At 38.2% G+C, this 25859-nt stretch overlaps 1 protein-coding gene and 1 pseudogene across 3 annotated transcripts in view; one reads left to right on the top strand and one right to left on the bottom strand.

Annotated features, from left to right (window-relative positions):
* LOC118839975 (OX-2 membrane glycoprotein-like) overlaps positions 1-4920 on the top strand; it is a 56918-nt gene extending 51998 nt beyond the window's left edge. The window contains exon 7 of one of the 3 annotated variants that reach the window (XM_036747483.1): positions 3939-4920. The gene's annotated coding sequence lies outside the window, so the exon portion shown is untranslated. Of the gene's footprint in view, positions 1-1271 lie in introns of all 3 variants that reach the window. The other 2 variants (XM_036747482.1, XM_036747484.1) reach the window with 2 other exon arrangements.
* Positions 4921-10240: 5320 nt separating this feature from the next.
* Positions 10241-25859, bottom strand: part of LOC118837150 — a 42505-nt pseudogene continuing 26886 nt past the window's right edge.

Below are 25859 nucleotides of genomic sequence, written 5' to 3'. Positions count from 1 at the left end.
TGAATGGTAAAGTAACTGGTCTTTTATTGGGGCAGGCATCTTGCCGGTGGTCCAAGGATGTGCTGGAGCCAGCTCAAACCACCTAGCAAAAGCTGATTGTAAAATTTTCAGTGTGAGCATTTACACCTCAGAAATCAGCAAATGCTACAAATCAGGGCTGGATTTGTTGATTTGTTTCCAGGGTGGGGAACCTCCAACCTCAAGGCCTTTCTACTGAGTCCAGGTTTTACAGAACAAATTGTTTTATTAAGGGAACTTGTTCTGTGAAGTTTGAATTCAGTCAAAAGGCTGCACTTGAGGACCTAGAGGGCCACATGTGAGGCTCAAGGCTGCACCCTTGGTTAGACTTTAAAAAGTAATGGAGAAAATGTTAATGATGCAGATCAAATTTGCCCATTTTTATCTTCTGTGATCTTGTCTCTCCTTTGGGCATGAGCTCTTCTCCTAGTCATGGTTCTGACAAGTAATTTCTTCCTTGCTTCTCTCATTTGTTTATGATGTCATTCTTTATCCTGCCTATACTTTAAGGCCCAATTCAAATATCACTTCCTCCAAAAAGCCTTCCCTATTCCCTCTAGTTGGTAATAACTTTCTCCCTTCAAACTTTGTGATTCATTAATGCACTTAAGATCATAGGGTCAGAAGTCATCCAGTCAAACTCCACATTTTACAGATGAGGAAACTGAGGCTTAGGAAGGTTGTGACTTACCCAAGGTCACACAAATAGTCAACATCACAGCTAAGATTTATATCTAGGTCCTCTGGGTCCAGAGTCAGTATTGTTTTCCTTTGTGCCATGTAATATTATGCATTCTAACTATCTGTCTTGCTGTCTTATCCTCATAATAATATTCTAGGTGGTTCTGGGGATTGATTACTTAAACTGTATTTTTTTTTCAGTGCTTTACATGATGTGTATGGTATTGCTGGCTCAAGGGTATAGGTAGTTTAATAACTTTTTGGCATAATCCCAGATTACTCTCCCAAAAGGTTGGATCAGTTCACAATTCCACCAACAATGAATGTTTCCCAATTTTTCCACATCCCCTCCAACATTTGTCACTTTCCCTTCAACCATTTTAGCCAATCTGTGTAAAATGTGTAAATGGTATGTGTAAAATGATAGCTCAAGATTATTCTAATTTGCATTTCTCTAGTCAAAAACGATTTAGAACATTTTTTTGTATGACTATAAATGGTTTTGATTTCTTCATTGGAAAACTGCCTGTTCATATCCTCTGACCATTCATCAGTTCTGTCCCTTGTTACAGCATCATAAGACATCATAGTGGACCTCACAAGTCGTTCTCTGGCCTATGCGACTTAGAAGCAAAAGAAGAGTCTGGGACCACAGAGAACTTAAAAGGAGAAAAGAAATGGGTCAAGAATCTGGACAACCCCTATGAGTTGCTGTTACCAATTTTTTAATCATTCCATTTTTTAATAATTTTTTATTTATTATCAACTTAAACAGAAAATGAGAAAAGAGAAAAAACATTGCCATGTACACAGCAGAACATGAGAGGATTCAACATAAAACAATAAATTTCCATTTCAAGAAAGCTTATATAGTAAATACTATACATTGTTTTCAAAACCACACAGCTTTTCTTTGCTTTCTTGTAATTTTTCTTTTGTTCTCTGCTGTGCACTTTTTACTTTATTTTTTCCCTTCCCTTCCCTTCCCCCACTCCACCCTAAAGAAGGCTACAATTAAGTGTGGATATATATGTATATGTATATATATATATTATACACACACATGTATGTACACATAGATATCTATAAACATATACACACATATATACATTGTACTCAAATGCATACATGTAAGATTGTCTATGCTTATTTCTACTTGTCATCTGTTTCTCTGAAGGTGGATGGCATCTTCCTTCATAACTCCTAGTCTTTCCATGTTTTTCTAAATCAACCAACTCATCATTCCTTATATCACAGCAACATTCCAACCCAATTACATCCTACCTGAGAGATGGTCTATGAAGGTGTTTTCCCAATTTTCTGCATTCCTTCTATTTTGGGCTGCTTAGGTTTTATGTACACAAAATTTTTAATTTAATGTAATCAAAATTATCCATTTTGTACTTTAACAGTACTCTCACAATACTCTTACCTAGTTGGTCTGATACTACTGAATCTGCTTCCTTTACAACTTTTTTCCTTGTTTCTTTGAAGTTCCTGACCTTTTGTTCTTCTAAATAAACTTATTTATTATTTTTTTCTAACTCAGCAAGATATGTTTTAGTTATTTAATTGGGATGCCATTAAATAAATAGATAAGTTAGATAAAATTGTCATTTTTTATTATATTGGCTTTACTTACCCATGAACATTAAATATTACTTCAGTTGTTTAGATCTGACTTTGTTCATATAAAAGGTGTTTTATATTTATGTTCATGTAGTTCCTGTGTCTCTTTCAGCAGGTATACTCTCAGGTATTTTATACTGTCTAGTTCATTTAAATGGCCTAAAACAATATTGAATAATTATCTGGGGCCATGGCTCATCATTATAATTTCACATTCCATCCAGATTATTTTGTGGTTGCATGTGTGTTCTTCATAGGACCAAATATTTTTTCTCCATGTAGTCAAATTCCCACAGCAGAGGGGCAGACAAGAGAAAAGGTTTACTAAGGTCTTTGGACTACTTTAAATTCCATTTTCTACTACACTATATTACTAATGCTATAGATACTTTACTATGAATGGCAAATTATGAATTCTTTAACAAATGAATGGTTTCTTTAATGTCATATGACTTATAACTGTGGTTGGTGAATTCTGTTCAATTTATGGCTAACTCGAATATTTACATTTTGATATTTTTGTTCAAATGTTATTTAATTTGTAAGAGAGGTAGCATGGGACAAAGTGCTAGACTTGGATCCAGGTGTACCTCTTATCCTTACTAGCTACATGACCTTGGGCAAGTAACAATCTCTTGTAGTGTATGAAATTACAAGAGACAGAGTTCTGGGTATCATATGTATACATATATATATACATATATATATATACATATATATACATATATATACATATATACACACACACATATATACACACATATATACGTATATGTATATGTATGTGTATATGTATTTTATTCAGGCCAGCAAAAATCAATAAATTGAGGTCACTGATCTGTCTTGGTAGTCAAAGATGAAAAGGGCGTCTCTGGGCCACCTTAAATCCAGTGTCTCCTTGCTGACAGAGACCTTCCCTAACAAGCCAAAGGCAGCCCTGATTGTTGTTCAGTCATGTCCAACCCTTTGTGACCCCATTTGGGGTTTTCTTGGCAAAGATACTAGAATGGTTTGCCACTTCCTGCTCCAGCTCATTTTATAGATGAGAAAATTGAGGCAAATGACTTATTCAGGGTCATATAACTAAGTAAGAGTCTGAGGCTGGATTTGAACTCTGGTCTTCCTGACTCCAGTTCGAACACTCTGTCCACTGCACCACCTAACTGCCACTATGATTAATGAACATTTAATGAGGAGGTGGGCTAAGAGTTCTCAACTGCTCTTGTTGTGGGGGAAGAGTGAAAGCTGAGAATGTGGATTAGGCATCCTCCAGCAATATATCTGGATCAGGATCTGTCTGGTTAAGTTTATCCCTTTGTGAGCCAACCTGGCCCCAGACTTTTAATGAAGGCAACAAGGGCACAAGAATCACTTTGGGTGAATGTTGGTTAAGTGTGGATATATATGCATGTATATATATATGTATGTATGTATGTATTATATACATATATGTATATACACATAGATATCCACAAACATATGCACACATATAATATATACATTATACTCAAATACATACATGTAAGAATGTCTATGCTTTTTTCTACTTGTCATCTGTTTCTCGGGTTGGTTTCTGTTTACAGAATAAACTTTTTTTTTTTTTTTTGCAGAGTAAAGAATTACAGAGTAAACAGAAAGGACCAGCCCAGGCCTTAGGAGAGACAAGACTGTGATCATATTCCTTTTCTAAAAAGAGAGGTCTCTCTGAATCTAGACAGAAAGGCATGGGTGGGTGGGTGAGTGTGGCAGGCAGAGAAGAGACAAAGGAATATGATATTTTAATGTTAATCATCAAATATACAGTTATTAAAATTAATTTTCCTCACCCTTAAGCCTCAAGTAATTGTCTAAGGCTAGAAGTCGTAGATGGGCTGTGATCTGTGTCATTAAAATCCTAGATCTGCGATGTATTATTTTTCATAATAATGCTATATGCTATCTGAAACAAAGTAATGTTGCTTCTTGAAATGTTAGATTTTTTTTAGACATATCTAGTTTAACACCATAGTTTGGTGCTAAATGCTTGTTCCCTGGCAAGCCCCATTTCTTGTTAGCCAAATGCTTGCTACTTGGTATTGTGGGAGGGGCCGGGGTGGGGTCAGGAAAAATTAAGATCAGTAGACATAATGTTGTTTTGTCCCTTTTCCAGCTGCGCATTCCCTCAGAACTTGGAACCAAATGTAGAGGAGAAGATGAATCTAACAGAGGCAGAGTAGGAAGCCAGGTAGTTTTGGCAGGTGTGGGAAAACTTTATTATATTGTTTAATCTGACTCTGTATGGTTGAGAAATCAGCTTTGTTTAGAGACCAGATTTCTTTCATGCTTAACTCAGGATCTAGGTTATGACGACCAGAACCCAGTTAGATCCAAATATTGATGCAAGAAACATGAGAAGTTTCCTCCCATTATATACCTTAAGCCACTCATACATGTATCTCATCTGGAAACTGCCTCTGTGCTGGCTAATTAGCTGTTTATTTGTTCCTAGTTTTGAATCTTATGTAATGTGTAACTTATAAACACTATGGGAGGGTAGGGGTGAGGACTGGGCCACCCTCTGCCAGATGACATAATAAACCTCTTTCTAAATTATTTCATTTCTGGATTTTGTTCTTTGCTACATCGTGGGCACCTCTGAAAAAAGCCTGACTTCTTGTGTTAATTAAAAGGATACTTTATTCTCCACAGGTCTCTCACAGAGCCCCAGCTCTCCACCATTAAGCTCACCTCTCTAAGTCAAAGCATGTTTCCAGAATCCTATCTATGAATTCTATCCTTATTCAAATACAGATGCTCACATGAGGAGAAGAATCATAGATTGTTGGAGTAAGAAAAAAAAACCATGGAAATCATCTGTTCCAGGCCTCTTCATTACACGGTAGTTATTTGTCCTGATTTGTTGATCTAATAGTCATTAGACTAATTAAACCCTTATGCAGCACTCTCTGGAATTCCCATCCATAATTTCTTTTGAAACCACATTTGGCTCTATAATCCAGGGCTGCTGTTCAACGGTTTCATTCACATCTGATTCTTCATGACTCCATTTTGGGTTTTTTTTTGGCAGAGATGCTGAAATGGTTTGCCATGTCCTTCTCTAGTTCATTTGATAGAAGAGGAAACTGAGGCAAACAGGATTGTCTTGCCCAGGGTCACACAACTAGTAAATGTCTGAGGTCCAATCCAGGCATTCCATCCACTGCACCACCTAGCTGCATCCTGTTATTCAGTACAAATGATTATTTTGGTCGTATTGTATCTTCCAAATATATGTACCAGCATCACTTCATTTAATTCTTACAACAGCTCTGTGAGACACATAGAGTGGTTCTATCACCATTTTACAGATGAACAAATTAAGGCACAGACAAGTTACATGGCATGTCCAAAGTCCCATAATAAGTTAGTGGTGGAGCCAGAAGAAGAAATTAGTTCTTTTGACTGAGTCTGTTGCTCTTTCCACTAAATCTGGACATGTGTACATCTGGCACATGTTTCTGCTGTTCCATTTCAGAAGACAAAATTAGTGTAAATTTATAGTATAATGGATAGAGGAATGACTTGAAAGTCAGATGCCTGGGCTTTGAATCCTTTCCCTGCTTCTTATTAACTGAATGATCTTGAACTTTTGAGGCCATTTCCTTTTGGGGTCCATTTCCTGGTCTGTAAAGGAAATATAGCCTCATAGATAGAATTCTAGAGCTAGACAGGATCTTAAAAACCATTTAATTCATTGAGGATGATGGGGGTGTACAACCAAGCTTTCATACACAGTAGCTTTGTTACGCCAAACACACAGAGCCTCAATTGTACCCAGAAACAATTTGTATTCATGTTCCTTGCCATGATTATGGATGCTGCAACAGAATAAAAGGAAATAGTCATCTTCAAATGAAAGTACTTTGCAAAGGATACTTCTTGTCCCAGAGCCTGGAGATCCCAGGAGAAGGAATGTATTCATTGTTATTACCCGGTCAGCACCCATATCCAACAGGGCGCCCACAAACACTAACACAAGTATATATTCTCTGTCTCTGTCTTTCTGTCTCTCTCTGTCTCTATCTCTCTCCTCTCTGTCCATGTCTTTCTCCCTGTCTCTGTCTCTGTCTCTTGGTCTCTTTGTCTCTGTTCCTCTCTTTCTGTCTCTTTTGCTCTCTCACTCCCTCTTGCTCTCTCTCTGTTTTTCTCTGTCTCTATCTGCCTCCTTCACTCTCACTCTTGCTTTCTCTCTCTCACTCTCCACATTCTCCTGGGATGCTGACAAAGCTCATAGAATTCCAGGATCAATCTGTTCTTTGGTAGGCCATGGGCTCTCCTATCCTTCCTAATCCTCCCTTCCTTCCCATCACAGCTTCTCATTTGGTGTTTGTTTAGCGTTAAGGGAAACAAGGGTTTGATCTTCTGAGCATATCAGTTTATTAAGCAACACATGGCAATTGATCAACAAACTGGGACCAGACCATCTCAGCTTAGGCCTAGACCCTAAGTACAGGAGGAGACAGACTTTTATGCATTAAAAACAATAAAATAAGACCAATTAGCTAGAAAGAAATAAGACAACATTAGGTAATCTGATTTCTAATTGGATGAAAGATTAGAGGTTTTCAAAGTTGGGAGGGGAAGAGCACATAAGCGCAATTCCCTGAATCAGAAAAGGAGGGGTCCCACTCTCCCCAAGTGTCTGTAAACAATCAAAGCAACATGGAAGTAATAACTGATTGATCAGCGTGACGGCCAGTTTTCAGATAAGATATGTGGGTTGCTTCCTTTACTTAAAACTAATTACATTCCAGGGCTTCAAACAAATACCTGATAGTTGACTCATATTAATGCATTGAAGTTACATCTTTAAACCACCTTATAATTTTATAAGTGATAGCCAAAAATGTTTAAATGAAAACTCACTCTTTATTATATTAAACTTATTAATTATTATCTGTTTTAAAACAATACAAACACTATTAAATACGTAACAGGTTTCAAATATTTATTTTATCACATTTATTTATTTAGTCACATTTTAAAAAATTAACTTCATAATTTAATAGCATCCAGATTAAAAAAGTTGTTTTTCTGCAGCATTTCTGATACAATGGTTTTCCAAATTTCACAATATAAGAAAAATTTAGAAACACAATAATAACATACACAATATCATGCATTTAAAACATGAAATAAAACTTACTACCAGTTATAGATCATATCAATTCAGTCAAATGAATTTCCAAATTACTCTACATGCAAAATCATTAATCTTAAACTTTTATAGAATTTAATTCTTATTTTTTTCCTTAAAAATTCTGCAGAGTGGTACCCCAAAACTCACTAAGATGTTTCAGCACATATTAAGTGAAAAATTTTTTCATCAGTCAGTCAACAATACCTTTGGCATTTTATACTAATCACATCTAAAAGCCACTTTAAGTTATCAAGTATGGAATAATTACATTCGATTAAAGAAATAATAATAATAATGGCCAACATTTATATAGTGCTTAACAAATGCCAGTCACTGTATCGAGCACTTCACAATCATTATATCAATTTGCTCTTCCTAAGAACCCCAAGAAGTAGGTACCATTATTTTTTTCCTGTTTACAGATCAGAAAACTGAGGCAGAGATAAGATAACTTGCTTAATATCACACAGCTAGTAAATTTATAAGTCCGGAATGTAACTCAAGTTTCCCTGCATTTTTCCAGCATTTTTTTTCCTAGTACCTTTATTTGAGAATCTGATCTGAGATGAAAGGTGTTAAGAGGGTCAGAGGGTGAGAGCCTCTGAACTGGGGGAGTCATGGAGGGAATCTGAACTAGGGTGGGAGGAGCTGAGGGGATCTCAGTTTTAAACTCTCTTTTCTCTTTTCATGATCAAGGAAAGGTTAACAAGAGGCAGCTATTTACGTTTCACATAAATTTTAAAATGCAAACCATATACCATTTTTCCCCTTCACTCTGAGATTGCTTTCAAACTGGCTATCTTCCTTCCTTCATTAAACTAAAATAATAGAGCTAAGTGCTATTTACTCTTAAAACTTTTACAGAATTTATTTCTTATTTTTCCCTTAAAAATTCTACAGAGTGGTACTCCAAAACTTACTAAGATGTTTCAACATATATTAAGTGAAAAAATTTTTCATCAGTCAGTCTTTATTATGCTTAATTAAGCATTTAAGTGCTTAATATATGCACTGTGCTAAGCCTGGAGTTACAAAGAGGGCAAAAACATGATTTCTGGCCTTAAAGAACTCACATTCCAGATTCAAGTGCAATTAAGATCTTTAGTGTAGGAAATTATCTCCTGGACATAGATTAGATCTTTTAGTCAAAGAAGATGAATGTGATTTCGTTCAGGTGAAGTCAAGAACTTCATATGCTATTATGCTGTTAAAGTATTATTTTTTAATATTCCCTAAAACAAAAAGATCCTTAGTGCCTTAGATGCTTCCAGAAAGGTCAATAAAAAGTGGTAGTAATAAATAAATGTCCATAAAATAATATATCATTAAACTGTCAATGTGACTATTTGGAAGTGGTATTGAGAAGCAGTGTGGGACAGGGGATCGAGGGCCAGCCTTAAAGTCAGGAAGAGTCAGGTTCAAGTCCTGCTTTGGAGACATATTAGCTGAATGACCCTGGCCAAGATACTTAACCTATCAATAGACCATATTCTTAAGGAACATATTATGGATAATTTTCTGATATATTGAAGGGAGTTTCTAGCTACCGTCAGCTTCCTATGTCAACACGCACATGCACACACACAAATGTACATGCACATATACACACACACACACACACACAATCACACTGAGACTAACCTAGTGGGGAGCCTGTGGCCTCAAGTGTACATGTGGCCCTCTAGGTCCTCAAGTGCTACCCTTTGACTGAATCTAAACTTTAAAGAACAAATCCCCTTGATAAAAGAATTTGCTGTGTAAAACTTGAACTCAGTCAAAAGGCTGCAACCAAGGACCTAGAAGGTCACATGTGGTCTCGAGACCACAGGTCCCCCACCCCTGACCTAGCAAGAACCACATTAACCGTATTAGAATTCCAGTGGCCAGTTAAGATGGCAATCCTCCTGACACATCTTAAGGTCTGGGTATTTTCTGACACCTACCCTCAGGACTCAGCACCTTGGGCCCTCACATCAGAGTATGTAGTCACTCCAGAGTTATCTGGTGTATACCTCCTTCAGAGTGCACTCCCCAACACAGAAGATGAGAAGAGGGTGATGGAACCTAAGGACCTCACTATAGATAAGGGATAAAAGGAAGCATCCAGAAGGAAGTGAGGGCTCCCCAAGGCACTATATACAGTGCTTTCTCAAGCCCTCTTCTTGGTGCTGTGCTTACCTCTGTGGTTCAACTTCTAAGAATACTTACCTCTATTTTCATTTGGGATGAAATGTAACTTTTTGGCTGAAGCTTCCAAAGCATAATTTGTGCCAGAAAGGCAGAGACAAAATGTTCTTGGAAGCTCATAAAAGAAGGGGATTTACAGCGAGATGAAAATTCTTTCTGATTACTTTCTTCAGGCACAATTTCTCCAAGTCTCAACAGCTAAATTGTCTTTAATAAGTTGGAATAATGTTGAAGAAACTATCTTTAGTAGAAAAATAAGGAGTTCTCAGGGAAGTATGTTTGGTAACTTTTTTTTGGCTGTATACATAGGGTACTTTATTCTCTGCAAAGTGTTACGTGCTAAGGTGGGTCAGGCTTGGGCAGATGTCCCCATACATGCAGAATTGAATAAAGTGGATCTCTGGAGAGAAGTCCAAGTTTGCCTGTAATGTAGAAGGGAGTAAGAAGAACAAATAATTTAGGACCAGGAATTTATCCAGTTGTGTATCAAGGTGGTTCTAGGTCTGGTATTGGGGAAAAAAGAAATGAAGCTGTTCTCAGTGGTAATCACTTCCGTGTAAAGGTTGCCTGTTGAGGCTGGAGAGTCTTCTGTACCACATCCTCCCACTGGGCATCTGAAATCTCCTAGGCCCAAGCAGGGACTCCTGGGGCAGGCAGATTTACTCCAGTCATTGGGCATTTCACCAGCTCCATGTGTTCTGAGTTCATGGGTATGTAATTTCTGCTGCTCAGTGCTACAGCTCCCTCCTCTTCCTCATCTTCACTCTCCACAGGAGGGTCAGGCAGGTGGAACCCCAGGGCCTGGATATGTTCCTGAATGTCAGTGACAGCATCTCCAATACCTTCCACTGGTACCAGTTCTACTTCTCCTTGCTCAGGGACTTGGTTCAGAGGCTGGTAGGAATAGTCTGTTGGGCCTGACCCCAAGTCCTCAGGCTCTTCCTCAGGTTCTTCACTGCTCCAGTCACCTGTGCCATCTGTAGGGCCCTGGTGCTGCCCTAGATCCTCATTCTGGTTTGGGAAGATCTGTGCAGACTCATCTTATCTTCCCCCCATAATCACTGCTGCCACATAGTCCCGGGCTGCTCTGATCCCATGGCTGAACCCACATTCCAACTTCTGGGGATGGCTTGGCAACTTTTAACAGTCAGATTCTTGTTTCCAACACCCAAGTTGGCAGATTTTTATTCATCTTCTTCTATTGTATCTACTCTCAAAGGGCAGTTAAAGCCAGAAGTTGCAGCAGAGGGGAAAGATGACAAACATTTTTCTGGATTTAGATGTTGCTTCTAATTTGACTGTCTGTGGTTTGTGCAGTAAAGATGGAGGCACTGATGTCTGGGCCAAATGATATGTAGGACAAGATTACGCCCAAATATTTTTCATACCGATGAAGGCTTCTGGCCTAGAAAAAGTAAGACTAGTCTTTAGAACATTCCGAGTATCCAGCTATTTTAAAAGATGCCTTTTATTGTCCTTTATACTTTACAAAGTATATATTTTCACCGTGGTTGGGGAAGAGAAATTAGTGGATCCTTATCAGAATCATAGAGTAGCTGATATAATGGATAGAGCTCCAGGCTTGAAGTCAGGAAGACTCATTTTTGTGAATTCCAATCTGGCCTCAGACACTTACTAGCTGTGCGACCCTGGGCAAGTCACTTAACCTTGTTTGCCTCAGTTTCCTCATCTGTGAAATGAGCCAGAGAAGGAAATGGCAAACCACTCCAGTATCTTGGCTAAGAAAACCCCAAATTGGGTTATGAAGAGTCAGACATGACTGAAGCAACTGAACAACAACAAAATTATGGAATCATAGTAAGGTTGCCTGTAGGTACCCCCTCCCCTAGCTCATAGGTAGGTCCCCCAGGGAATAGCTACCTCAGATTCAAGGTAGATCTCTTCAGATTCACACTTCTAAAAGTATATTTCACAAGGCCCCACTAATGTGTTCACCTTTACCAGTTAGTTAAGAGATATAATTAAATTAAAACAAAAGCATTTACTGAAATTGCATAATAAGGAAAATAGCAATAAAATATATCACCCATCAACCTGAGGCTTATTCACCTATAAGTTCTCCTACTATGAATAGTAAGAGAAGAGTGGACATGCATTGAAGTGAGTGTGGCTAAGGCCTACTTGAGGAGAGACAAATCCTGCCTCCATTGCTGTGGGGCTGTAGCCACTATTCTTGCTGGCTTTGGTCTTGCAATGTCCATTGGATGCCTCTCCACTGGTAGCTGCTGGTCACTCTTTGTGACATGTAGAGACTCAACCACCTCTGGCTTCTGGCTTCTCTGGAATCCTCAGTGCAATTGCAGTCTGAATAAGATGCTGATCACGAACAACAAGCATGTATGGCCTTCTCACTTCTCCATTTAGCAAGAAGAATCAGGGAATCTTTTCTCCCTAGAAGATCCTGACCTGAAACACTCTCAATCAGGAACTCAAACTTGAAGTTATCCAAATTTGGTGCTGCCCCTAGAAATCTTTTTTTTCCCCACAAAAAGGAAGACATGAGTTCAAATTTGGCCTTAGATACTTAAGAGCTATGATCCTCGGCAAGTCATTTAACATCTGTTTGCCTCAGTTCCTTCTACTATAAAATGGGATAATAATAGCACTTATTTCCCAGGGTTGTTGTGAATATTAAATGAAGTAACAACTGTAGAACACAGCACATTGCCAGGCATATAGTAAGCACTATATAAATATTATCTATTATTATTATATTTATATTATATAATATATTAAAATTATAATTATAATTCCTTAAAGGGAATTCAGACGTTCCTCTTCCTATTCCTCTGTGCAGAAGGTTGGGGTTCAAGAAGCCACATCCTTGAATTTCCCTTCCAGGCTATAGGCAAGCACATTTCTCCTACAGCCATGTATTTCTCCTGCAAGTCATCACTTCTTATGTGGAGGTGCAAAGAAGAAAGTGAGAAGGAGAGAGAAATTACTTTCCCCAACCTTTCTGTATTCTGAATAAAGTAAAAAGAAAGTTTCTAGGGTTTAGTGCCCTGGAGACACTCCCAAATTGGACAATAGATTCCCCCACCAGAGAGTGATCCCAGGTTCAAAGTATTCTATGGGTCAAGACTCCTAAAACTACACCTTACAAACTCACACTGACTGTGTCAGTTATGTCAGCTAAAGGACAAAATTTGCTCAAATCAAAGACATTAATAAAATGGTACAGTAAATGAAGTAGCAATGATGGGATTAGCTACCCAGATTCAAGGTAGATCTCTGCAGAGTCACCCTCCTAAAACTATGGTTCACAAGTCCCCACCAATGTGTTCCCCTTAATAGTTAGTCAAGAGATACATTAGATAAAAACAAAAACATTTATTAAAATTATATGGTAAGGAAAATAGCAATAAAATATATCCCTCATTAACCTGAGACTTATTCTTCTAAAACTACTCCTACCATAAGCAGTAAGAGCAGATCTATAAAACTGGGACAAAAAATAAAATTCGATCAATAAGATTGGGGCACCCTCTCCCACAAATACTCCAGTGGAGTAGTAAGTGGAATAGACACATAAAAGTCATAAGAAGAGAGGCACACACAGAGGAAGAACATGTGGCCAAAGTGCACATGTGAAGGTGTAGCCAACGTATGTTAGAGGAGAAGCAACTCAAACCCAGGACTGTAAGGCCGGAGCTACCTCTGTGCTATTGATTTTCATCTTCTAGTCTGCCAGTCACTGCCCCACTTCACACTGTTGAATATTGAATGCTGCCCAGCTGCATTGTCGACTGCCTCAGCTAAAATCCTTGACTCTGCTGTTTCAGCCAGCACATTTAGAATTAGCAACTCCTTTTAATGTACCAGTGTAACAAAGGTCCTATGTGTAGAGAAGCCCATGTGTAGGACCTAGGCATGGCAAGAGCTGTGCCTCTACCTGTAGCATTAGGGGTGTCATTGTGTGGCTTGAAGGGAGGCAGGATAAGCATGTAGACCCTCTTCTCCCCACACCTTTCTTCAAGGGAGACTTCAATTCCTATCTGAAGGGGAAGCAGGAAGCTGGGGCTGGAGGCCACCATTCTGCTTTCCTCGTAGAGAAGGGGTATTGTCTAGAATTATATCTACTAAGTCCCTTGAGTCTAGGAGATATGATTAGTTTCAATCTATTTTCTGAATGCTGTGCTGTTATTGGGGGAAAGCAGGACCCCAGGCTCTATAGGGCTTGGTTCCTTTACAACTTCATGCCAGTTTCCACAGAGAACACCCATAGCAAATAACAAAGAAACCCGTTTATCCAAATCAGAGCAAAACAAAAACCAGAGAATGTATATAGAGGAGAATAGCTGCCAGACAACACAGAGGGAAGGAGCTCTCCCATTGGGAGTGAGATAACTCAGCTCAACTGAGAGTGTCTTAGACCTCACCGAAGGGGAAACTCCTCAGTCTCTACTGTAGCAAGCTAGAGAGAGAGACACAGGCAGACTGCTAGGTTACCTCACATATTCCCAGTGTTTTCCTTCAGCAATGTGAAGAGGGATTGGTTTTGTTCATCAATAGGCTTTAGGAAAGGAGTTACAGCAGCAGAATGTACCCCCAATTGTGCTGCCTCGAAGTCTTGGCTTTGAGATCTCCCATCAGGAAAATAGGAAACTCAGTCCCAGGCACCAGATTTTCTCTAAAATGTCACTACCTTACTCAGTCAACTCCAATGGCTCCCTATTACCTTCTGGATCGAATATAAAATCTTTTTCTTGGCTTTTAAAAAAAGCCTTTCATCGATCTTACACCATAACTCCCTCCATGTTCTTATTCTCTACTCCACTTACCTTTTGTCTCCTCTCTTACATTATTAGCTCCTTGAGAGCATGTCTTTGCATGTGCTTGTAGGGTTTAGCACAGTGCTTTGTGCACAGGTACACACACACACACACACACACACACACACACACACACACACACACAAATATTGACCAGGGGTGGGGAACCTGCGGCCTTAATGCCACATGTGGCCTTCGAGGTCCTTAAGTTTGGCCTTTTGACTTGTTCTGGACTTGACTTTACTACACTTGAAACAAAGGGTAGAATTGTGACTATAAATTAAGACTTTAGAGTGATCTCATTTTCCAGTTATTCTTCTTGATTTGGACTGAGTTGCCTCTGCAGCAAAAAGTTAGAGAATCTTTGGGCTTTCCTTATTGTTTCTACTAATTGCGCAGCCAAATTCCTAGCCTTTTCCAAAAGGACTTTTGCCTCATACCCTAACAAATTGGAAATTTAGTCACTGAAAGCCTGAAGAGGGAACATCTTCACATCTTATTTCAATTCAAGAAGCATTTCTTGAGTAGCAAGCAAAAGGCTAGCCTCAGAATCAGGAAGGCCAACTTTCAAGTCCTGTCCCTAACTTGTTGTGTTACCCTAGCCAAGCAGCTGGGAAGGGGTCAGTGAATAGAGCATGGGGGCCAAGAGTCAGGAAGACGCTAAAGTAGAGGTTCCCAAACTTATTTGGCCTACTGTCACCTTTTCAAAAAAAAATTATTCAGCACCTCTCCTGGAAATCTACTCTCTTTAACCCTTGTTGGAAACACACTTCCACTGTCTAGGAATAAGTGATACTCATTGGGAAGCCAGGAACGTTTTAATTATAGTTTTACATTTATTCCTCCTGAATAAATGGGTACATCCCCTGAACAGAGAACATGAGAGAGCACAAGGACTCAGATGGATGCCAGTCTTTTTATTGACCCCAACATTAAATCTTCTGCCAGGCTCTTCATCGGTCAGATGCAAACCCCTGACTGCCTACGTCATGCCCTCCTCAAATGGCTCATTTAAGCACACGTCTAACCTTTCATCAGAGGCCTGAGACCTGGTTTCTGCTAAAGCTGGGGGCAGGAGGGGGAGGAAGAGGGATACTTTCAACTCTGTGGAAACAAAACTCCTCCCCCTATTTCTTACACTCTTCAAAGTTTTTTTTTTTAAATTTGTATCTTTTAAAAAAAATATTTTTTTCTTCAAAAAATGATGCATCTTAAATTTAATAGTTTATTGTAAATTTGTGGCTTTTTTTCTGCATTGAAATTTTGATGCTGCAATATTGCATCATATAACCATATAGTACTGTATTATAAACAAGTATAAACACACACATATTCCTGCTGATGCATGCTAGACTTACGGACAATTCGCTATACATTCGCCTGCCAACACTTGCTTGTTAAGACCTGTTGGTGGACTTCACCACTGACCAATTATAACTTGCATTTTGTGTGTTTATTTGGAAAATAATGTAATCACTAGGACTTTAACGCTGGTACACAACAGATGAAACATGTACAGACGGTTTTTCAAAATTTTCTTATCATATTTTCTTTCCTTTTGCTTCTATCACCCCATTATTTTTATATGAAGCCTCCCAATTGCACCTGAGGCTACTACCAACCCCTCCCCCCATCATTCCAGCCCCTCCCAGGGGACAGTGTGCTCTAGAGTCAGGAAGACCTGAATTCAAATCCATCATCAGACATTATCTATGTGATCCTGCGCAAGTCACTTAACTCCTGTCTGACTCAGTTGTGTGGAGTGTTAAGTGGGGATGACAGTAGCACCTAATTCCCAGAGCTATTGTGATGATCAAATGAGATAAGAACCATAAAGCACTCAGCACAAAACTTGGCACCTAGTAAGTGCCATATAAATGTTAGCTATTATTATTATTAACCACTTAGTAGCCTGAGAAAGGTTTCTCATATTAAAATTGCAAAGCAAAGGTTAATTTGCATGGGTAGAGGGTGTTGGCTCATCAGCAGTGAAATAACAGGTCTGATCCTCCCCATGCCCCACCCCTTCTCTGCCCTATATCTCGCCCTGGCCCCCTGCAAAAAGCAAGGCTGACATGTTTAATGACCTAATGTGTACAAGGCAAATTTTATTTAAAGGAAAATGTAAGGACTTAGACCCAGGAACATAAAGAGTAAAGTCAATGCTCCTTTCTGGTGGACCTCAATTCACCTAGGGACCAATGTAGTCCCTACAGGTTTATAAGGCCACATAGGAAAAGATTTGTGTTTGCTATTTTGAAAAATCCTACTTTTTGTAAGTTCCATTTCCTCCGGGAACCTTTTACCTACAAACTAAGATCTTTTTTTGGATAAGATTTGTTTCACTGGCATAGGGAACCCTCTGGGAAATTTCCCTGTATCAATAAAGATTAGTACTCATATGGTAATTTAATTTTAGAGAGTTGCCTGGACCACTGAAAGGCTATAACTTGCTGAAGATCATACCACCAATATTTATCAAAGGCATGTCTTAAACCAAGGTCATCTTCACTCCAAGGCCAATTCTCTATTCACTAGGCCATGCTGCTTTCATCTAAGAATTATTTAATGAGAATAAAAGTCAGCCCTTTTCCTCAGAAATTCCTCAAATTAGTTAAACTGCCTTCTGATTCAGAGTTCTTTCCTCTGACGGGTTCTTGGATATCTACACAGGATAAGAGACAAAGAAGATTTCAGTACTATGTTCTTTTTATTCAGCTGGGCTGAAGACTGACCCAATGCTCCATAGCACAATGCTCTTTTCTCCTCGTTTGCCAATATAGGCCATTGATGTTAGTGAGTTACAGGCAATTTAGGCTGTTATCTCTTATTTCCTGTTTTTCCTTCCAGAAAAAAATTCTGTAAGAGCTCCAAAGAGGAGAATGGCTGCTGGGTTAGGACATACAGGGATCAAGTCGATTTTCATGAATGTATTAAAATGTAAGCATTCATTTTATTAGGTCTTATTTTGTTCTTCTTGTGAAAGTGGGAAAACAACATGGTCTAGTGAGAAGGGAAACTGGATTTGGCAGCAAAAGATCTGGATGCGCTCCCTGGCTATTCCATTTGCTCTCTGTGACCTTGGCCAAGTGACTTCATCTTCAGTAAGTTTCTGGTTTTGTTTTATTTTTCACTTTTTTAAAAAAATGTATTTAATATTTTTTCTCCCAGTTCCATGTAAAAAACAATTTTTAACATTCATTTTATAAAACTTTGAGTTTCAAATTCTCTCCTTTCCTCCCTCCCCACCCCCACTCCCCATTGAGAAGGCAAACAATTTGATATAGATTATACATGTGTAGTCATGCAATACATTTCCATATTAGTCATGTTGTGAAAGAAAACATAGACTTCCCCAAAACCCTCAAGTAAAAAAAGTAAAAAAAAAGTATGTTTCAATCTGTGTTCAAACACCATCAGCTCCTTGTCTGGGGATGGGTGGCATTTTTCATCATAAGTCCTTCATAATTGTCTTGGATCATTGTATTACTGAGAATAGCTAAGTTATTCACAGGTGATAATCTTACAATATTGCTGTTACTTTGTACACAGTACATTCACTTCTTTGCATCAACTCACGTAAGTCCAGATTTTTCTGTTCATCATTTCTTATAGTGCAATAGCATTCCATTACAATCACATACCACAATTTGTTCAGCCAGTCCCGAATCAATGGGCATCCCCTCAATTTCTAACTCCTTGCCACCAGAAAAGAGCTACCATAAATATTTTTGTACATATAGGTATTTTTCTTTTTTTTGTTTTTTATCTCTTTTGGGATACAGACCTAGTAGTGGTATTGCTAGGTCAAAAGACATGTATGGTTTTATAGCCCTTTGAGCATAGTTCTCAATTGCTCCACAGAATGATTGAATATCGTACAGGCACCAGGGTAGGAAGACAGGTCTACTAAAGATGGTATCAAAGTCTTTGTTGAGGCTGGTAGGCTTCCTGAAAACCCAGTCACTTATGAGGTTTTACAACCTTGTAGTCATCTCTTCTGAGAGATTCCTTGTCTTTTAATAGCATTAAGGAATAATTACTTGGGACTTCTACCCATTTTTCCTTACCTGAAAGTTAGTAACTCTCTTGGCTTTCCATTGATAACTTCATCTCATCTATCTGGATTATAGAAGAGAAGAATACTCATAAGTGACTGGGTTTTCAGGAAGCCTACCTTTTCCCTTAGGTTACCATACTAATGAATATATTGTATATACCTTTCTTATCCTGGTATATACTGTAGAAAATCTATCTCAATGATGTTATTTTTTTCTGGCTTCCTTGGATCCAAGACTGTCCATCTCAAGATCACCAACTGAATTTTCTCCAGCTTTCTTTCCTTTGGGTATAAAATTTCAAAACCTGCCTCTTGACTGCTCTCTACTATGGTCACGAGAATGAGAGGCTAAGATGGACAATTTTTTTTAGGTTGATAAGTATCATTTTTTACATTTATACACACACACACACACACACACACACACACACACACACATATATATATATATATATATATATATATATATAAAATTGCCTTCCCATTACATGTTAAAACAGTCTAGGGGACATTGCTATTCATAACGCTCTTGGGTTCAGGTCCTTGGCTGTCTCTGTTGGGGTCTGATGGGATGTGGTTGTCAAGGTGATGTTTGTTTAGTTTGCCTGGCACATACCACATCCTGTCTTTCTCGAGTAGACTAGCTTTCCTGTCTTACAGGTGACGGTTATTTGGCAGTTGGATAAAGCAAGGAAAGCAGCAGCTGCTTTCATTCATATTTTTGATGGAAGGAGTCATCAGTGGGCCAAACATGAATACAGAAACTCCATTTGAATACATTAGTTAGTTTTCCTAACATTTTCCTTGAGCAGCTAGGTGGTACAGGAGTTAGGAAGATTCATCTTCCTGAGTTCAAATCCAGCCCCAGACACTTACTAGCTTTGTGACCCTAGACAAACCTCAGTTCCTCATCTGTAAAATGAACTGGAGAAGGAAATGACAAAACACTCCAGTATCTTTGCCAAGAAAACCCCAAATGGGGTCACAAAGAATCAGATGTGAGTGAACAACAATTGCAAGATTGGACATTTTCCTGTACTCTTTAAAAGAATTCTCCATTCTTTTTTATTCTCATACAAAGTCTTATGACTTGGATGTGCATGGCTTATAAGAGATAAAAGCACAAGAGAGAGTCAGAAAAAACTGAATTGATTCATTCAGATGAACAAGTACTGCTTCAGGGAAACAAAGACAACCAGTTCCTATGCCCAAGGAACTTACATTCTTCTGATTTATAATACTGATCAGTGGAAGACATGAATCAGGCAGTGTTCTTAAATTATATATCTATGTATATAATGTAAAGAAAATTCAGTTCTTTGAAATTTGTTGTGATAACTAATTAACATTGTAGTGTAGTCAGTTCATTTGGAGCCTTTGGATTGTGGGTAGGGAATAATCCTTTGCAGTTGGTTCCAAAATCAAGCTCTAATTTTATTTAAACACTGCAATGCTAAACAGAATCTGTAGCAGGCCTTTAATATTTGTTCATTTGTATACAATTTATGACATCCCTTGTATGTTTTTGAATCTTTTCAGTATCTATTTTAGTACCTTCTTCAGTATCTCAGAGATCCCTTTTAAACCAAGTTCTTTTTCCTCAAAACTTTAGAAGTCCCAAATTTTAAAGTACGATCATAATGTATTTTTATCTCTTTAGTTACTAATACTCTCTCTCTTCCCCGAATCATTATACATTCTAGTCTTTTATGTGTTGTATCTCCTAGGTTGAATGTAAAAATCTTGAGGTCAGGGCTTGTTTTTTCAATTTTGTCTTTGAACCCTCAGTCCTCAGCCTTGTGTCTTGTGCATAGTAGGCATTTAATAGACAAATGCTTGTTGGATTGTCTTGGAATGCAAGTGAAAAATCCAAGTCACTTAGACTTACTCAGCCTGTAAACAGAGGTGGTTAGTTCAAGGCCCCTCTTTGACAAAGATCATGGCTCTGATCATTTGCATGTATAGCTCCAGTTTTCCCATCTATGGGCTATGGCACCTGCAAGTAGTGTGTTTGAAAATGGTTTAAAATCTTGGCTGAAAGACCTTGGCTGAGTGTTAAAAATAGTGATTCTAGACTAATCATGCCAGAGCTAGAAGATCATAGGATCAGAGACTCAGAGTTGTAAAGGACCCCAGAGGTCATCTAGCCCAATCTTTGTTTTCACATAAGGAAACTGAGTCCCAAAGAGGTTCAAGGGCCTTGCCCGGGGGTGCACAGCTAGTAAATGGCAGAGTGTAATTTAAACTAAGCTCCGATGCCTGCCAGGGCAATGCTCTTTTTACTACTGATATTTGTGTTTTCTATAGTAGTGCTGAATAGCTTATTTATCTTATCTAAAGTCGTGGAAATTAAAATGAGTAATTATATTAAGTTAAAAGAAAATGAGTAATAATACTATTCACATCAGTAGAGGATAACTCTTTCCCATGAAGATTCAATGATATTACCCCAGCGTCCAAATACAAAAAATACCCAACCTGTTATCTATTATCAGTAAATACTCGCTGCTATATGACGTTTTTTTGTTTAAAAACACCAACTGGAAAGGGGAAAAGGGACTACAACCTTTTTAAATATAGTAAAATAACAATGACAACAACAAAAACCCACAAGGCATTTATTAGTATGATAACTTATAAAAAGACAGGCTTCCTGAATATCCTGACCTATCAGTTTTGAATTTGTATAGCCAAGTAGTCATTAGGATTCGCTTGCTTTGGGCTGGTTCAACATTAGGGAAATTATCAGCATAATTGACCATATTAATAACAAAATTAACAGAAATCATATGATTATCTCAGATGCAGGAAAAGCTTTTAACAAAATACACTTATTCCTATTAAAAATACTAGAGAGCTTAGGAATCAATGGAGTTTTCCTTAAAACGATAAGTCGCATCTATCTAAAGCCATCAGCAAGCATTATATGTAATAGGGATAAGCTAGAAGCATTCCCAATAAGATCAGGGGTGAAACAAGGATGTCCATTATCACCACTGTTATTCAATATTGTACTAGAAATGTTAACTTTAGCAATAAGAGAAGAAAAAGAAATTGAAGGAACTAGAATAGGCAAAGAAGAAACTAAGCTATCACTCTTTGAAGATGATATGATGGAATACTTAGAGAATCCTAGAGAATCAACTAAAAACCACTTGAAAGAATTAACAACTTTAGTAAAGTTGCAGGACGTAAAATAAACCCACCTAAATCATTGGCATTTCTATATATTACTAACAAAGCCCAACAGCAAGAGATACAAAGAGAAATTCCATTTAAAATAACTGTAGACGACAAAAATATTTGGGAGTCCACCTGCCAAGATAAATCCAGGAACTATATGAACACAATTACAAAACACTTTTCACACAAATAAAGTCATATCTAAATAATTGGAAAAATATCAATGGCTCCTGGGTAGGCCAAGATAATATAATAAAAATGACAATTCTACCTAAATTAATTTGCTTATTTAGTACAATACCAATCAAGCTACCAAAAAATTAGTTTACAGAGCTAGAAAAAATAATAACAAAATTCATCTAGAAGAAAAAAAGGTCAATAATATTAAGGGAATTAATGAAAAATGCAAGGGAAGGTGATCTAGCCATACTAGATCTAAAACTGTATTATGGAGCAGCAAAATCATCAAAACTATTTAGTACTGACTAAGAAACACAGTGGCAAATCAGTGGAATAGGTAGGTACACAAGACACAGTAGTCAATGACTATAATACTTAACTGTTTGATAAACCCAAAGACTCCAACTTCTGAGATAAAACTTGCTATTTAACAAAAACTGCTAGGAAAACTGGAAAATAGTATGGCAGAAACTAGGCATAGACCAATAGCTTACACTGCATACCAAGATAAGGTCAAAATGGGTACATGATTTAGATGTAAAGGGTTATACCATAAGTAAATTAGGAAAGCAAAGAATAGTTTACCTGTCAGATCTATGGAGAAGGGAAGAATTTATGACCAAAGAAGAGATAGAGAATATTAAGAAATGCAAAGTGGATAATTTTGATTACACTAAGTTAAAAAGGTTTTGTACAAACAAAGCCAATGCAACCAAGATTAGAAGGAAATCAGAAAGCTTGGAAACAATTTTTATAGCCAGTGTCTCTGATAAAAGCCTCATTTCTAAAATATATAGAAAACTGAGTAAAGTTTGTAAGAATACAAGTCATTCCCTAATTGATAAATGGTTATAGAATATGAACAGACAGTTTTCAGATGAAGAAATTAAAGCTGTCTATAGTTATATGAAAAATGCTCTAAGTCACTACTGATTAGAGAAATGCAAATTAAAACAGTTCTGAGGTACCACCTCACCCTATCCAGTTGGTTAATATAACAAAAAATAAACAAATGTTAGAGAAAATGTGAGAAAATTGGAACATTAATGTATTCATTGTTGGTGGAGTTGTGAATCCAACCATTCTGGAGAGCAATTTGGAACTATGCCCAAAGGGCTATAAAATTGTGCCTTCACTTTGATCCAACAATGCCACTACTAGGTCTGTATCCTGAAGAGATCACAAAAAGGGGAAAGGACCCACATGTACAAAAATAGTTATAGCAGCTCTTTTTGTAGTAATAAAGAATTGGAAATTGAAGGGATGCTCATTAAAGGGATGGCTGAAGAAGTTGTAGTATATGAATGTAATGGAATTGTGGTTTATCCCTCATTCTTGAAGAGGACCATGACATCAGGAAGATGTTACCATGACTTGCAGTGAATTGGATTACAGAGAGGAAGGGCTGTGCAAAGTCACTCACCTCACTTTCTCCTCCAGAGCTATCTGAGTCCAATGACCAGATATAGATCAAGACAACTGGAGATGGCCCTGGATGCAGTGAGAAACCTTGGCCTTTTTACTCTAAGGTCTTTCTGAGTTCTCACTGTGACTGAGGCAATGGCCATTCAGTGATTAGAGATATTTAAGAAGTAAGCCAAGGGATGGCCCCTTTAATAAAAAAAAAGTCAAAGGGGGAGGGGGAGAACCTCAGGGTTGTTTCTGGCTAAAAGAGAAATAATTACTATTTACATTCACTCTGAGCTACCTGGACCCAAAAAATAACCATTAAATGAGCTTAGGCAGGGACCTATTGTTGGCCAATCAGTGAGAGCTAGGGTGAGTTGAATTCAGGCCTGGTGTTTAAGAAAGAAATCTAGCTAGTAAACACCAAGATATCAAGGTAGGATTCAGCCATTGAAATTTGCCTTTCTTTGGGCAGAGTACCCTCAGATAACAGTAAAGAGAGGAGAGGGGAGGGGAGGAGAGGGGAAGGGAGGGAAAAGGAGGAGAGAAGGCTATTTATTGCATTGGTCCAGGTGTGAGGTGAAGAGAGCCTGCATCAAGGTATGAGTGGAGAGAAGAAGACATATGAGAGAGATTGTGAAAGTAGAAGTAAAACGACCACAGGTTGGATGTATCTTCATTGTTGTCATTCAACAAAAATTCTTCCCTTCTAGATACGTATATTTAAGAAATTGTTCCTCCTGTCCTTTCACTTCGGGACATTTGAATGCTAATCTTAATATGAAAATTTAAGATCCACTGGCTGATATACTTTTTATTCATTCTCTCTTTTTTTAATTTTTATTTTTAGTTTACAACACTCAGTTCCACAAGTTTTTGAGTTCCAAATTTTCTCCCCACCTCTCTCTTCCCCTCTTCACCACACCCCCCCAAGACAGCATGTAATCCAATGTAGGTTCTACATATACATTCACATTAAACTTATTTACACAACAGTCAAGTTGTAAAGAATTATAATGAATGGAACGAATCATGAGGAAGAAAAAACAAAACCAAAAAAGAAGGAAAAAAGAGAGCAAATAGTTTGCCTCAATCTGCACTCAGACTCTGTAATTCTTTCTCTGGATGTGGATAGCTTTCTCCATCATGAGTCTTCTGGATCTGTCTTTGAACCTTGCATTGTTGAGAAGAGCCAAGTGTCAAAGTTAGTCATCACAGATGCTGTGTGTCTATAATTTTGTATATTTGTTCTGCTCCCCTCACTCAGCATCAGTTCGTTCAAGTCTTTCCAGGTTTTTCTGAAGTCTGTCTGCTCCTCATTTCTTATAGCACAATAATATTCCATTACGTTCATATATCACAATTTATTTAGCCAGCCCCAATTGATGGGCATCTGCGGAGTGCTCTACCTCCAGCACTCGCGCTACTGTCCCCCCACTGCTAGCCCCTCCTCTCACTCACCAAGTCGCAGCATGGTGAGTCTTCAGGGCGCCACCGGCCTCCGCGACCCTCGCGGAGGATGAACCAGACAGAACACCTGAGGTAATCAGGGAGCTCTTTATTCCGTCGCGACTACATCCTGGAACGCCGCACTTCCCCGAAGCGAGTGCTCTTATAGCTTTACCCCTCCCTATGCGAGCTCTATCATCCAATCACAGGCTGAGTCCTACTTTATCTCCTAATATGGCAGCAAGCTAGCTCTAAGTGTTCCTGCCCCCAACATCTCCCGTTCCCGCCCCCAACAGGCATCCTCTTGATTTCCAATTCTTTGCCATCACCAAAAGAGCTGCTACGAATATTTTTGTACATACAGGTTCATTTTCCACTTATGTGATCACTTTGGGATACAGTCCTAGCAGTGGTATTGCTGGGTCAAAGGGTATGTACAGTTTTATAGCCCTTTGGGCATAGTTCCAAATTGTTCTCCAGAATAGCTGGATCAGTTCACAACTCTACCAACAATGTAACAGTGTTCCTATTTTTCCACGTCTTTTCCAGCATTTGTCGTTTTCCTGTTTTGTGTGTTAGTCAATCTGATGGGAGGGATTTGGTTTTGCTTCGCATTTCTCTAATCAATAATGATCTAGATCTTTTTTTTTCATTTGACTATAGATATCTTTGATTTCTTCCTCAGAAAACTGCCTGTTCATATCCTTTGACAATTTATCAATTGGAAAATGACTTGTATTACTTTAAATTTGACTCAGTTCCCTGTATATTTAGAGATGAGGCCTTTATCAGAGACGCTGGTTGTAAAAATTCTTTCCCAATTTTCTGCTTCCCTCCTAATCTTTGTTTCATTGGCTTTGTTTGTACAAAAACTTTTTAATTTATCATAATCAAAATTATTGACTTTGCATTTCATAATGCTCTGTATCTCTTGTTTGGTCATAAATTCTTCCCTTCTCCATAAATCTCACTGGTAAACTATTCCTTGCTCTCCAAAATTGCATATGGTATCAGCCTTTATATCTAACTCATGAACCCACTGTGACTTTATTTTGGTATATGGTGTAAGATATTGGTCTATGCCCAGTTT

This window comes from Trichosurus vulpecula, chromosome 2 (assembly GCF_011100635.1).
Source record: "Trichosurus vulpecula isolate mTriVul1 chromosome 2, mTriVul1.pri, whole genome shotgun sequence".
Taxonomy (NCBI): Eukaryota; Metazoa; Chordata; class Mammalia; order Diprotodontia; family Phalangeridae; genus Trichosurus; species Trichosurus vulpecula.
This window is presented reverse-complemented; position numbering and strand designations above follow the sequence as displayed.